Genomic DNA, 14,827 nt, shown 5'->3' on the forward strand with positions numbered 1-14,827 from the left:
TATAGTAGTCAACACTGTATATAAAAATACATTTATTAGAATAAATTTGAACTAAAATGCTGAATAATTTTCATGAGGACTTTTTTTTTGAAAGCAAATTGCTGCAGAAATCTTTCTTATTTTATTCATATGGCACCTTTCCATAGTTAAAACCATTCTCAAGGCAGCTTACAACATGAAAAGGTTTCCAGAATTACAAACAAAGCAGAAGTTGTTATAATAAATAAAACATGTCAAAAACTACACAACAAAACTGAACAATTTCCACAAAGGTCATAAACCATAATAAGATCTAAAAATAAAGATATTTAAAAAATCAATAACAGCAAGAAACCCCTGCCCTTAAACAGTTCCCCAGCCCAAGAGTCCATTCAGAAACATGGGAAAGTGAATTTAAGATTGGAAAAATGAGAGAGAACTAAAATCAACTGTTTGTCTATCCCTAGTTTTCCATTTCATGGCAGCTGGAAGACTAGCAAGTGTATTGTGGCATTTTCATTTTGTTTATTTCTATATCTCCCATTGTCAAAATTTACTCCAGGGTGATTTACAAGGCTGAGCAGTTGCAAATGCATAAAACTGCAAATAAAAGATGAGGCAGCAAATAAAAGAGCAAATCAACGTTAGTTATTAGTATGGGGGGGTTTTAATTAAAAAAGCAATTTAAAAGCTTCAGTGAATAAACAGGGGTTTGCCAGAGTTTTGATAAGCAAGGGACTTAAGAGATATTTTCTCATGTGATCTGTGCTTGTTTCAGCTGCCTCCACCACTGCAATTTTGTCTGATGGAATTTCCTATTGCCTATGAAAACTCATGCCACTGTGGACATGGTTAGTCTTTAAGATGTCAGAAGACTATTGCTTTTGCTTCTGACAGGCATATTCATAGTGGGAAAATCATCACCTACTGAATTTCTCTAGTTTCTACCTCTCCTAGAGTATTGTTGTTGTTTAGTCATTTAGTCGTGTCCGACTCTTCATGACCCCATGGACCAGAGCACGCCAGGCACTCCTGTCTTCCACTGCCTCCCGCAGTTTGGTCAGACTCATGTTTGTAGCTTCGAGAACACTGTCCAACCATCTCGTCCTCTGTCGTCCCCTTCTCCTTGTGCCCTCCATCTTTCCCAGCATCAGGGTCTTTTCCAGGGAGTCTTCTCTTCTCATGAGGTGGCCAAAGTATTGGAGCCTCAGCTTCAAGATCTGTCCTTCCAGTGAGCACTCAGGGTTGATTTCCTTAAGAATGGATACGTTTGATCTTCTTGCTGTCCATGGGACTCTCAAGAGTCTCCTCCAGCACCATAATTCAAAAGCATCAATTCTTCAGCGATCAGCCTTCTTTATGGTCCAGCTCTCACTTCCATACATCACTACTGGGAAAGCCATGGCTTTAACTATACGGACCTTTGTTGGTAAGGTGATGTCTCTACTTTTTAAGATGTTGTCTAGATTTGCCATCACCTTTCTCCCAAGGAGCAGGCGTCTTTTAATTTCATGACTGCTATCACCATCTGCAGTGATCATGGAGCCCAAGAAAGTAAAATCTCTCTCTGCCTCCATTTCTTCCCCTTCTATTTGCCAGGAGGTGATGAGACCAATAGCCATGATCTTCGTTTTTTGATGTTGAGCTTCAGACCATATTTTGTGCTCTCCTCTTTCACCCTCATTAAAAGGTTCTTTAATTCCTCCTCACTTTCTGCCATCAAGGTTGTGTCATCTGCATATCTGAGGTCTGCATAATATCCTAGAGTATTATGTCTGTCTAAAACACCTGTGCCAACCCACCTCCATAATCTGAAAAATGGGGCAATCGTTAGCATGTTGCTTTGCCATTAAAAAGAAAACACTATAAGGCTATGGAAATGTAGCCATTTAGTTTGCATGTTTTATTATTGATGTGCCCTATCCTCATTGGGCTCAAGATGGGCAACAATGCTTTAAAAATTAATAAAGACAACTAATTTATGAATATTATTAAAAGGATTATAAAAGTACTGTGCCATGAAAAGCACAGGTCTAATGTAACCCAACCCCCTTGCTCCCTTGTGATCTTGCCTGCCTGCTGAGATCTTCAGAGGGGGCCCTTAGGACTCTCCCTAGGCCAATGTCTGTGCTCTGCTGCTTCCTCAAGTGCTTTTCTCGAAGCTGTGATAATGCCTCTTGCTTGCCTGGCAGGAAGATGGAGTTGTGTATGTGGACCTCTGGCTTGTGTGCGACTTCGTGATCTGCGCAAAGGGGAAAGTCCCATGTGCTGCACTGCCCACTGTTGTCTCTGCCCCTACCTACTTTTTCTCTCTTGGCTTCATCTACCACAGGCATGTGGCCCCTGGAAGATTTCCCAGGTGGCCCTCAGCCTGAAGTAAGTTTCCCACCTCTGGTGCAGACCATACGTTTCCACCAGGATTTTTATTATTGAACATTTTACTGCTCCTGGGGTTGATTTGATTTATGGTATTTTAATCTTGTAACTTTGTATTAGAACCTCTGCGAGCCACTTTAGGGGCTATTTGGCTGAACTGTGGACTGAAAATAAGCTTTGACCTAACCTCAAATCCACCCCTTTCCTAAGCTTAGGCATCATCTGATAAAACAGCCGCCTTATCGCAAGGCAAGGACTGCTCTGTCTGTGAGGCATCCGACGAAGACAGGCTTGTTTTAAAGGGATCTTGGGTCTGAGCCACACAAACAGCATTTAAAACCTAAAAAGCTTTTAAACTGGGGTGGTGGCAGGAGCTGCTAATGATTATTATTGGAGATGGGCCAACTGTTAATGGGCAATACCCTGAACTGCAGGGGATGAAAATAGAACCCAACCACGTACAACTTTTGGCTGGTGTGTTTCAGCCAAACAACTAAATCACTGACAGGTTAAGGTTGTTTCCTCTTGCCAGTGTTTGCCAGGTGTTGTAACATTATGGTATGTGACTGGCATGCTGTTTCAGAGCGCTGATCTGATGAAAAGTGGATGAAAAGAGGCAATCCCTATGAGCTTCCAGGATCAGCACATGGGTCTAGAGTTTATCATCACTCCAAAACAGTCTTTCGAAATCTTAAAACCAGAAGTACCCCTTTAACGATATAATTTCAAATGCTTTGTTTACACTACTGTTAGTCTTAACAGAGGCATCAAGAAGCACCCTTAGCAGCACACCGCCCTCAGCCTGTATTGTTGCTTCATATCATAGAAATATGAAGATTGATCAGAAAGGCACTGAAGGTATTAAATCAGTTTGTCATGTCTGTGACTCTGACACAGTAACACAATTAAACATACTATGGAGTCCCCCAGGAACATAGAAAACTGACATACTGAATCCAGGGGTGCCATCTCCTTGGAGCCGAGCCCTTTTGGCACCCCCAGTGATTTGGGGGAAGGAGTGCCCCCCCCCAGTCCAAAGGTGGCAGGAGGTAGCTCCAGCTAGTGGCAGCAGCAGCAGGAGTACCTGCGGCCATTGAATCTGTGCTGCCACTGTGCTGCCACCACACCTGGCTCCAACCCCGGCCCCTCTGACATCCTGACATCATGTGCATTTTTCTTCTTCACAGTATTGTTAGCATGGAGTGGCTACGGCTCTCGTTGGACAGGGGTCCCTCCCAACCCTAGCTGGAGATGCTTGGGATTGAACCTGGGACCTTCTGGATGCTAAGCAGGTGCCCTGCCACTGAGCCACAGCCCTTCCCCAAGCATCTTTGATACACTTTTGCTGTTTAAAGAGCTTTCAAAAGGCTTTCAGTGGAGAACTGAAAGTGTGCCATACAGTCAGGTCAATGCTACAGTCTCAGTTCCGGAGAAGGAATGGCAGCTAATTACATTCACCATTCACAATGAATTTAGCACCAAGTCTTCACCCTGTGCAGCTGGACGCTGCAGAACCCACCTGACTCCTGTCCATTCAGTTCATGCTGGCCAAAATCCTGGTTCCCCCATTGGCAAAGGATCTACGTACCTAACGACACTGATGTTTTTGTTCTGGGATAAGGCTTTTTTCTGGTTTTGACCCAATATGAAATCTGTTTCACTGATCCATTTCCCCTTCCATACACTGCCGTGGTTATCATTCTTTCACGATGACTTTCTTTGATGAAACCCAAAAAATGTCATTTTAATTTAACAAGCATGTGACCTGGCTGCAGGAATGAATGGATGAAGCCCACTTTTCCATAGAAATTTAGCCAAGGGTGCATGAAACGGCTTTTAATTGCACCCCACCCTCCTCCACTATCAATAGCGGATTTCACCCCCTACTACAATTAATGTATGTGATCTCCATGTTGCAGGCATGAGAAATCCCAAATTAACAGAACCACTTTGTGCTCGCTCAATCGTCTGATTTGTTTGCCAGCCTTGAATTATTCATTTCACACCAGATGATGAAAGGAGGAGAAGAGTCAGACAGCTCTTTCTATTCCTATCGAAAATGATTTTGTCTGTTGAACAATAGCTTTCTGACTTGCTGTTTCTCTGCATGTTGTTGTGACAGGAAGAACTACAGGTGGGCATCCACAGGGGAAAAAGGTGCTTTGGTTCAAAATGCATTCGGACCAAATATTTCCTCAAAAATTCTTTTGACTTAATTAGGCAACTCATACCCACTGAAAATGCCCTGCAGGAAAACACACTATTCTTTGGGCTTGTTCTGCCATGCTATGCAATAAATGTAGCACTGGTGCCATGCTATGCTGTGTCTTTGTTTACTTGTGGTCTATTGGGTTGGGTAGGATATAATTAGCAGTAGTGGGCAGCATGCTGTGCTTGCATTGCTCTCCTGACCTCCTTCCAACTGTGTCACTGCTGCATTATTATTATTCTTCTCCTTCTTCAGCGATCACTCACAGCAGAGTAAAATTGTCTTCCATGAACACTGTCTTAACAGTGAGTCCGTAAGTGACTGTGGAGGCCAATTCTGGATCCACATGTCCTTCCACAGTGGGGACATAGGTTTCCGGGTGGGAGTTGATTATGGTGAGGGTTTGCCAAATGTGGCTTCCTCCTTAGCACATTTCTCCCTTTCGTCCTGAGCTTGAGCATCTTCAAAGTCCATGACACCTTTGGAAAAGGCTGTTCTCCAATTGGAGCGCTCGCAGGCCAGAGTTTCCAAGTTGTTGGTGTTTATACTCCTTTTTTTTTTTTTTAGATTTGCCTTGAGAGAGTCTTTAAACCTCTTTTGTTGACCACCAGCATTATGCTTTTAATTTTTAAGTTCAGAATAGAGTAGTTGCTTTGGAAGATGATAATCAGGCATCTGAACAACATGACCAGTCCAACAAAGCTGATGTTGAAGAATCATTGCTTATTTCAGTACACTGGCATTAGTTCACCTGACTTCCCAAGTGATATGTAAAATTTTGGGGGGAGACACTGTTGATGGAATCTTTCAAGTAGTTGAAGATGGCTGTTATAAGTGGTCCATGTTTCGCAAGCATACAGTAAGGTTGGTAGTACAATAGTTTTGTAAACAAGCATTTTGATTTCCCTGTGAAAGTCCTGGTCCTCAAACACTGTGCACTTCAATCGGGAGAAAGCTGCATTCGCAGAGCTCAGGCGATGCTGGATTTCAGTATCGATGTCGGCCCTTGTGGAAAGATGTAGGAGAAGTGATGGACACTTTCCAATGTTACACCATTGAGTTGGATTTGTGGCACTGCATAGGGGTTGTTTTGTGCTTGTTGGTGCAGCACTTTGGTTTTTTGGATGTTGCGCGATAGGCCAAGCTTTTTGTAAGCTTCTGCAAAGATATTTAGGATGGTTTGGAGGTCATCCTCTGAGTGTCCACACACTACATTGTCATCAGCATACTGAAGCTCTGTGATAGAAGTTATTGTAACCTTATTCTTTGCTTTCAGCCTACTCAAATTAAAGAGTTTTCCATCTATTCGATATAGTATCTCTACTCTGTGTCACTGCTGCATACCAGAGTAGGGAGGGGCAAGGTTGGTGCAGTGTAAACACACTGGTGGAGTCAATCCAGCACTCCTGCTGGTGCATTTGCACCACAGGCCACAAGTTCGCCAGCTCTATTCTAGTGGATGAGCGCAATAGGTTGCAGACTCTGCATCTGAATGTTCCTTGTTTTAGCACCAGTAGGTCCTGACACGGGATGACCTTGTGCCTGCTACTCATCTGCAGCTGCTGCCCAGGATCATTATGAGAATATTAGGGGGGAATGGTGCAAAATGGATACTACATTAAATTAAAGAACTTGGATTCCCATTTAGTGCTTTTCTGCACAATCCATATTCTGAACAATAAATGCTCCTTTGTTGATTGGTTGTTGAATATATATCACAAGAATTCTGTTCTGGCTTTTATCTTACAAGTGATAGGGTCCATGCTAGCTTGGTCTGCCCCTAACATCACTTGTCCCAGCCTCCTGACCTCTATGCACTGGTGTAGACTTTTGATGGTGGGAAGCTTATATGATAGTCTCCCCCTCTCTAGACACCCATTTCAGTGTGAGGGTGTTGGGGAGGGGGGGCAGTGCTTCCATGACATCAGGTACGAGACTAGACCATGGAGCCCTCTACCCCTACTTACCGTATTCATTGATTTTACTCATGAGTTTAAGTAGGGGCATATCATTTTTTCAATCATTCCAAGTCAATAATCTAGGATAATGACTGTCATATTGTTAGTGACAAGTGATGCATCTTTCCCCTACGTCCTACCCTTGTCTTTTTGGGGGACTTCCCTCTAAGTTTCAATTATTTTATTTTAAAATAAAAAAGAACATTGTTAAGTTTACAAGCAGATATTTTGTAATCAGAAAGCGGGATGATGTGAAGGGGGCATTGTAAGTAAACGTGAAGCACCAAAAACCAAAGTTAATGTCATTTCTTATATTTGGAAATATATTTCTTATTAAAAGGAAGTGTACATTGCTTGGCTTTCACCCCAGTGCCAGGACACTGGAAGCTGGGAACAAGATTACTTCTTGCTGAGCAGCTAAGTAAAATGTGGTCTGCATGTTTTTCTCCATGTCACTGTAGGTAAAAAATGTCCTTTAAAAAACCAAAAACTGATTGTTTGGGGAAGGGGTCCTAGCATATCCATAGGGTGGGAAGACAGAACTCTTTCTTACTTTTAGGGGTTTGATGTGCAGCACAGTCAACAATGGATACAACAGATTTGTTATGCCTCAAACATTTGTACATTGGATTCTCATGGTTATTGTTCTCTGTTTGTTTGGTTTGGTTTTTCTCCTCTGGAAAAATAGTGTGTAAAGGTTTCTTCAAAGTTGCAAAATGCTTTGAATGGAACACCTGCTGGTTAAACATTCTGCTGACTGAAATATAAGCCCTGCATTTTGTGCTGCAATTTTCTTTTCTTTCAGATGGTAGCCAAAAATATCAACCATAGCTGTCTTTGGAGGGAGAGAGAGAGAGGAAAGATTAACTGTAGTTTCAGAAATATTTACACTTTCCATTATTCAGGACAAAGGACACAGAGGAGGCAAATAGCATTCTGGATGGCTGACTTCAGGTTGAAAGTCACTTGTATTTTATCTTCCTCCAAGGTGCAAAATAAAGACAAATGGAAGTAATTCCAGAGCCAGACATTGTTTTTCCTCTCTGCTCACTCTTTTTATTGAAGAGGGTAACACCCAACAGGGAAATTATTCTACACAAGCCCTGTTGAAATGAGTGGGAGCTGCCCCAATGCTCTCGTACAGCTCCCATTCATTTCAATGAGGCTTGGGTATGCCTGGGGGAGAGTCCTGGGGGCCACATTTGGACCTTGGGCTTGTGGTTCCTTCCCCCTACCCAGCGTATGCCATAGAGTACGTATGCCATAGAGTATGGTTCCAAGCACAATTCAAAGTGTTGGTGCTGACCTTTAAAGCCCTAAACGGCCTCGGTCCAGTATACCTGAAGGAGCATCTCCACCTCCATCGTTCTGCCGGACACTGAGGTCCAGCTCTGAGGGCCTTCTGGCAGTTCCCTCCCTGCGAGAAGTGAGCTTACAGGGAACCAGGTAGAGGGCCTTTTCTGTAGTGGCACCCGCCCTATGGAACACCCTCCCATCAGATGTCAAGGAAATAAGGAACCATCTGACTTTTAGAAGACATTTGAAGGCAGTCCTGTTTAGGGAAGCTTTTAATGTTTAATAGGTTATTGTATTTTAGTGTTTTGTTGGAAGCCGCCCAGAGTGGCTGGGGGGACCCAACCAGATGGGTGGGGTATAAATAATAAATTATTATTATTATTAGAGTTAGAGTATCTTCTTGTGATATGCAGAATTGCATTGTAAAACTTGAGAAAATATTGCTGCAGATCTGGGGCAACAGAGTTTGGGGGTGCAAGGGCACCCATAACTGCTAGTTAGTGAATGTTAGAAATTAAAAAAGGGGTAGGATTGAGCTCATATTTGGAGTATTGAAGGGAAGATGCCAGGCCAGTAGCAAAATACAGGCTACGCTCCCTTTCCAGGCCAGGGCCTCACCTGGGATAGGAGCCATTAAGTATGACAAAAAGTATTGATGGCGCATCACAGGGAAATCCTTGGGCCTGTGCCAATGGAGGTTGCCAAGGTTACGCTGAGCGATGACGTAGGCTGTGGGTAAATCGTCACCTTCTAAAACTTGGTTTGGGATAGCGGGAAGAAGGGGAGGAGCTACTTGGCATGGGGTTTTCTGGGACAGAGAAGGAGGAAGTGGGAAGAACTCTATGTGGCGCTGGCTGGAGGAGGCTGCACTGAGAGACTGGGAGCCATGACTGGCTGCTACTTTGCACCCAAGCTTGCTGAAGAGAGGAGCCATGGGGGACACTTTTGGGGCATAATGTTCTGCGCCCCCTCCATTGAAGGCTTCAGGTGTAAACATATGTAAAAGAAACCATATTTCTTAAAGACATGGCAGTCCCAATGGAAACATGACTTTGGGTAGCTGCCTGGAACACCTTGGGATCTTGCAATTGTTCAGCAGAGATTGGGTGTTGGTGTGCAACCTTCGTAGCAATAATCTTGGGGTGGGGTGGGAGGTCGGGGATACTTTTTGCTAAAGTAGACTGACATCCAGAATTTTATCGCTTGCAGAGGAAGTTGCCCTCCCTCTCACTTTTTTGGAAGCTAAGGAAATATAGCTTATGATTACCCCAAATGGCAAAAAGAATAAAGCACAGTTTAAGTTATATTGCTTATTTCTCGGTCTGTGTTTTATATACAAACAGAGCTAGGATAGTTAAATGTTTTAAACCAATGGAAAACTTGATTCTCAGAGACTACATGTAATATGTATGGAATAAGAAGTGTACACTCTCATTTGACCAAATAATAATGGCAATAAAAGCAGTCACATGAGCAGCAAGGCAGTGCCTGGAACATCAGGTCATATTCAAAGTCAATGCTATTTTAAGCAGCTGAATATGAAAAGGGACTTCAGGTCGATGGGTATCGCATTCAAAACCCTTTGTATTGTCTTGAGTGACCTTATAGGATGTGACTTTACAGCTTGGATATGCTGAATAGGTTGAAAAATAAAAAGCCTTTGGAGCAACATGAAAATATGAAGCACTTACATTATTTTCATTGAGCTGCATTAGACAGAACAGGCTAGGGGGAGTCAGTAAGTTAAAGTAATCCCAGTGCAATTGCCAGAAGTAAAAGGAATAAAATCCCCAATTGAAACTACTAGTGTGCAAACAGTAATAAACATGATTAGCTTTTGCCAAGGTTAGGAGAAGAAGATGGAGCTTAGAACATCACAAAATGGGGCAAAAATGCAATAACTATATTGAACAGCCTGGGGCTTCATAATCAATGAACAAGATTTAAATGTCTCTCAAAAACACAGCACAGCTCTTTGAATTGGAAGAGAATTTTAATATATTTTCTACTTGGAACTCGCTGGAATTGGAAGAGAAATGAACACACTGAGTGGGTACACCTCTGTCAGGCTTTGAAAGTGGATGTGGAGGCATAAATAAATGATGATGATGATGATGATGATGATTTATTATTTATACCCCACCCATCTGGCTGGGTTTCCCCAGCCACTCTGGGCGGCTTCCAACAGAATATTAAAATACAATAGTCTATTAAACATTAAAAACTTCCCTAAACAGGCCTGCCTTCAGATGTCTTCTAAAAGTCTGGTAGTTGTTTTTCTCTTTGACATCTGGTGGGAGGTGGGTGCCACCACCGAAAAGGCCCTCTGCCTGGTTCCCTGTAACTTGGCTTCTCGCAGGGAGGGAACCACCAGAAAGCCCTCGGCACTGGACCTCAGTGTCCGAGCAGAACAATGGGGGTGGAGACGCTCCTTCAGGTATACTGGACCAAGGCCGCTTAGGGCTTTAAAGGTCAGCACCAACACTTTGAATTGTGCTCGGAAACATACTGGGAGCCAATGATGATATTGTCTGCTTGTTAGTTTTAGTTTTGTCTTTTGTGTTTTTTTTGTGTGCTTTTAACTGTTCTCAGTTATCTTATGCGTAGATCACATTGACACACTGGTTTAGAAGGTGATTAATAAATCTGTGATGTTTTGGAGGGGTTGTGGCGGCACATGCCAGTTCCAACTCCTTTGCCTGCTTATAAGCCTCCCCTTAACAAGAGTTCCTGACCCCAGGGGAGATTCTAAGTGCACTCATAAAAGCACATTAATATCCCTTCAGATCTTCCTGCACAACACAGGAAGGTCAGGGTGGAGCCAGCAGGGATGAGGATGCAGGGGTCAAAAACAGCATGTGCTGTGTTGCACCTACCCTGTGCATGATTTTAACACATATAAAAGAATGCCCCACCAAGGGCCGCACTAAAAGAGATGTGTTGCTACACGTCTGGGCCAAATGTGTGCTGATATCCTCCGTTGGGCAGGATGACACAGGTGACCCCCTAACCCGGTAGACCGATTGTATGATCAAGTTTCAAATAAATTTGCTCAAACTTTGCTAATTTTTATGTGGAATATTCACAGCATTGCTGCCTGTTCAATGAATACTTTAAATCAGCATCTGACCTCTAATGTTCCTTGAGTTCAGTATTTGATATTTGGCAATAATAATCATTCTTATTATGCTTGTTGGCATCCATCTGCCTCAAAAGCCAATGGATTGTGTCTTGCTAATATTACTGATATTTATTAGCTGCTTTCCTTATAAAAATGATGCCAAATTGCTTACAAATGTAATGTAAACACTAAAATCTGCTACAACAAACACAGCCAATAATAACCACACACAACAGATGAGCAGTAGAGATCCCAACCCACTAAAGGACATTGTTGCTTCCGATAGAAAATTTTAAACCTTGTATAGATATTGAAAGGTAATTCCTTGCCCGCACACATGATACAAAATGGAAAAGGAATGGTGATAGAAGTCTAAAACATACAGCTTCTCCTTCACTGGCTGGTGGAAAGGGTCAAGCTGATCTCCCCTAGCCCTGGTTATGGCTGTGCTGGTATTCGATATTTCTCTGTGAAAGCAGTGCTTGTTGCTATGTAGCAGTATTTTAATATTTGACTGATTTCGCAGGCAACGTTCAGCGATATTTAGCACTGTGTGCCCGACCGTTTATGAGAATTCCTATTTGTTGCCTGCCAGTTCAGTATATTCTCAAAAATGTTTTGATTCAGGTGACCATTTAAAGACATCAACCCTCTCCTGCAGTCTGAAATGGTGCAGCCCAGCAAAAGCTGTGCCTCGTGATATTTTGTTCCACCCATTTAAGGGAATTTGGCAGCATTTAGATGCGGCAGAGGTGGCCAGTCCCAAGAACCAGTTCTGGGCCCTCTTGACCTGTGGTCAGCTGCAGTGCACAAGCTCCTTGTGTAAGCAGACACAGACACTTCAATTCGTTCCTTGCTCCTAGTTTGGAACAAGATAGTTCCCTCATGTTCCCTGACACTTCAGAGCTGGCTTCACCTTATCTGTCACGGTGTACTGAAACGTCGCTGGCTTTTGATAACGGAGTGTCCCCTGCACTGGTCCCAATTGCATGCTTTTAGCTTTCTTGGAAGTAAGATTGTGCAGGCCAATTAGCATCTAATTTTAGCAGCTATACTTCAGCCCTTGAGAGGAGGCAGTCCTTTTGGACTCACAAACCTTGGTTAAAGATCATCCTCTTTCAAGAGCTCTGCAGGCTTGCTTTTCTATCCAGCTTTGTTGCTTTGTTGTACAGCTCTTATCACTGCTATCGGAGTACTGAGAAGTCATTGCATTTCCCTGGGGAGCAAGACTGAATTTAAGCAAGGTCCTTTATTATATAGATACATGCTGGTGAATCTCAGAGCAGTTTGTCCAGGGCTCCTAGGGAGCTTCAGCATTGCTTTATGGAATCGACGCTCTGATTCTTCTTCACCCTCACTCCCACCAGAGATTGGAAAGTTCCTTTTTAAGATGAACCAGTTCTCATTCTGGTTTAGCATGTCCAAAAGGGAACAGCCTTCCTACAGGGTCCTTCCCACCTCAATTTCACAAGGGGATGTCTGGCGTCACCTGCACACAAACATTGCAAAAATTAGGGAAACAGAAAGAAGTCTAGTTTACAATATATATTTCTGGGAGTGTTTGATTCATTGTGAGTTCATGGGGTGATGTTAAAGAAAGAAGGGGGCGAGGCTGATGTGCTGAGCAGGAATTCCAAATTTAGGCCGTCTTTTGGCTTTTTTCAGCAAGGGAGTCAGGACTCAGCAATGAATCTCCACTCTTGATAAGTACAAGCAGGTGTGAAGCACTAGGAGTCAGCTTTCCTGAATGCAGATATGTCAGCAGAACAGAGTAGTTAACATTTTTATGACAAGATGGGCATCTATGTTTCAAGATGGGGGAAATGTATAGTCTTATAGAGGTGACGGCTAAAGATGTCTTTCTTTTCTTTTAAAGAGCTCATTTTAGCCAGGCTCAAACCCTTACTTCTTTTTGTTTTCATCGCAAACTTTGCATTCGTTAATATAAACTTTTTGTAGATATAGTTTTTGTTTTTACCAAGAGGCATGTATTGAACTGAACAAGGGCTGAATCACAGCAGTGTTTGCTCTGCTTGTTAGTCCTCTGCACAAAACAGAGGCACAGGCAAAGGGCTCTGTAGCCCCTTCCTCTGTGGCAGAACCCTTCCTTTAGGCTTCTCATCACCATTTGCCTCTGCCTTGCACATACAGGAGCCAGCAGCTGAGGGCAGTACTCTCACAGGGCCCAGAAATTGGACTTAAAGAGTCTTCTGCCTGAACCCTTGGGTGGTGTCCTGGTCTGGTTTTGTAGAGGACCCTACAAAGCAAGACTTATTGACATATCAGGGGTTGCAGCACCATGGAGAGCTCTGAGTGAGAGTTGGAGCCTCTTATGTCCAGTCAACCTCTCCTAGGTTCTACCTGCTTTTGAGAACTAGAGTCCTTAAAGGGCCAGTGCTCTAGCCAGAAAATGGGCCCTCCTCCATTCCTTGGCCTCCTACCTGGTGCATTCAAGGTAGTTAGGAACCGCATCTGGCTCCTTGGCTAGTGATTCAGTTCCATGTGGTATCAGGCAAGTCCCGGCCCTCATTATTTCCAAATGGACCTTAAAGACTTGCATTATCATTATTAATTCGTATCTAAAGTAACCCTGCCTTTGGGGACTAATTAGGCTCTGTATATTGGAGGCTGTGTGGTGGTTGCTTTTTGTATTAAGGTCAATTGGTTTGCATTTTTCTGCATGGCAATGGATACTTTAAATGTTTAAAGTCTGTTTCTTATGGGATATGTGTTGGAAATGGTTGTAACCCATTTTGGAAGACAGTTCCCTCCCCTCCCCCTGGTCTAAGGGTCTCTTAAATAAATGAAATAAACAAACATAGTCTTGGGGGGAAGCTGTTGAGATACAAAATGGTGGGGGGCGGTTGAGGTGCTTATTGAATCAGGGGACAAGGTCATGAGTCCCTCAGCTCTGTCAAGATCTGTCATGGTTTGGCAGCCCCAGACTGAAGAGGAGGAGGAGGGAGGAGGAGCAGCAAATGGGGGCTGGAAACCTGGAAACCTTCCTTTGTGACCCTAGTTGTCAGAGAGGGAACTTAATTATACTTAACTGCATATGCTCAAAGACTAACATTATGCTTCCTGTGTATCTAAAATAACCCTTGGTTGTGAGAAGCTGAGCAGTATATGGCAGTATTATTCTATAAATATCCAAAAATGGGCATAATCTACCTATAAGTTATCCTGAACAAATGCTAGTGAATGGATGGAAGCTACCATTCAGAATGAACAAAGGTCCAATTCACAGACAGTAGCCCTTATACATGAAGGAACATGTTCTGTCAGAGAGAGAGAGAGAGAGAGAGAGAGAGAGAGAGAGAGAGAGAGAGAGAAATTGAAACAAGTTCAGATAAATATCCCTTTTGTGCTGTTTTCAGTCACCTTTGGGAATAAATGGAAATGACCTTGTTTTTGTTTGTAAATTTCAAAATGCACTAGAGGTGAGCTAATACTCATCTTATTTCAAACAGTGATGCATCTATTTAAACCTGTTACCTGTTAGTGTAAACAAGACCTTTAGGATTGAACTTAATCCCTGTGCCAAGGAGCAAGGAAAGGATCTTGTGAAAAGAGTTTGTGCAATGTTGTTGCATGCTATCTCTCTGCAGAACAGCTAACTTAATACTTAGGTATGTTTCATTCCCCAAAACACCTTTGTTAGCAGGAATTTAGATGAGTGGGGCTGAGAAGTAGATCTTCACTGCAGTGTGCAGATTTCTGGAAATGATGTTGGATAGAGCAGGGAAATCCAGTGCATCCCTCTGGTATCAATTTGATTTGACTTTGAATTGTCAGCTGTAGGTGACTGTGAGCACATGGGTCAGTAGATGCAAGCATATATGTAGATGAATTGTGCTCTGTCTTGACGGCCTTTGTTTATCTCTCTCA

At 43.0% G+C, this 14,827-nt stretch overlaps 1 protein-coding gene across 14 annotated transcripts in view; it reads left to right on the plus strand.

Annotated features, from left to right (window-relative positions):
- Positions 1-14,827, plus strand: part of LDB3 (LIM domain binding 3) — a 161,177-nt gene that overhangs the window by 53,731 nt on the left and 92,619 nt on the right. The gene's annotated exons all lie outside the window — the stretch shown is intronic.

Source organism: Podarcis bocagei, assembly GCF_964188305.1.
Source record: "Podarcis bocagei genome assembly, chromosome: 4".
NCBI classification, from domain to species: Eukaryota; Metazoa; Chordata; class Lepidosauria; order Squamata; family Lacertidae; genus Podarcis; species Podarcis bocagei.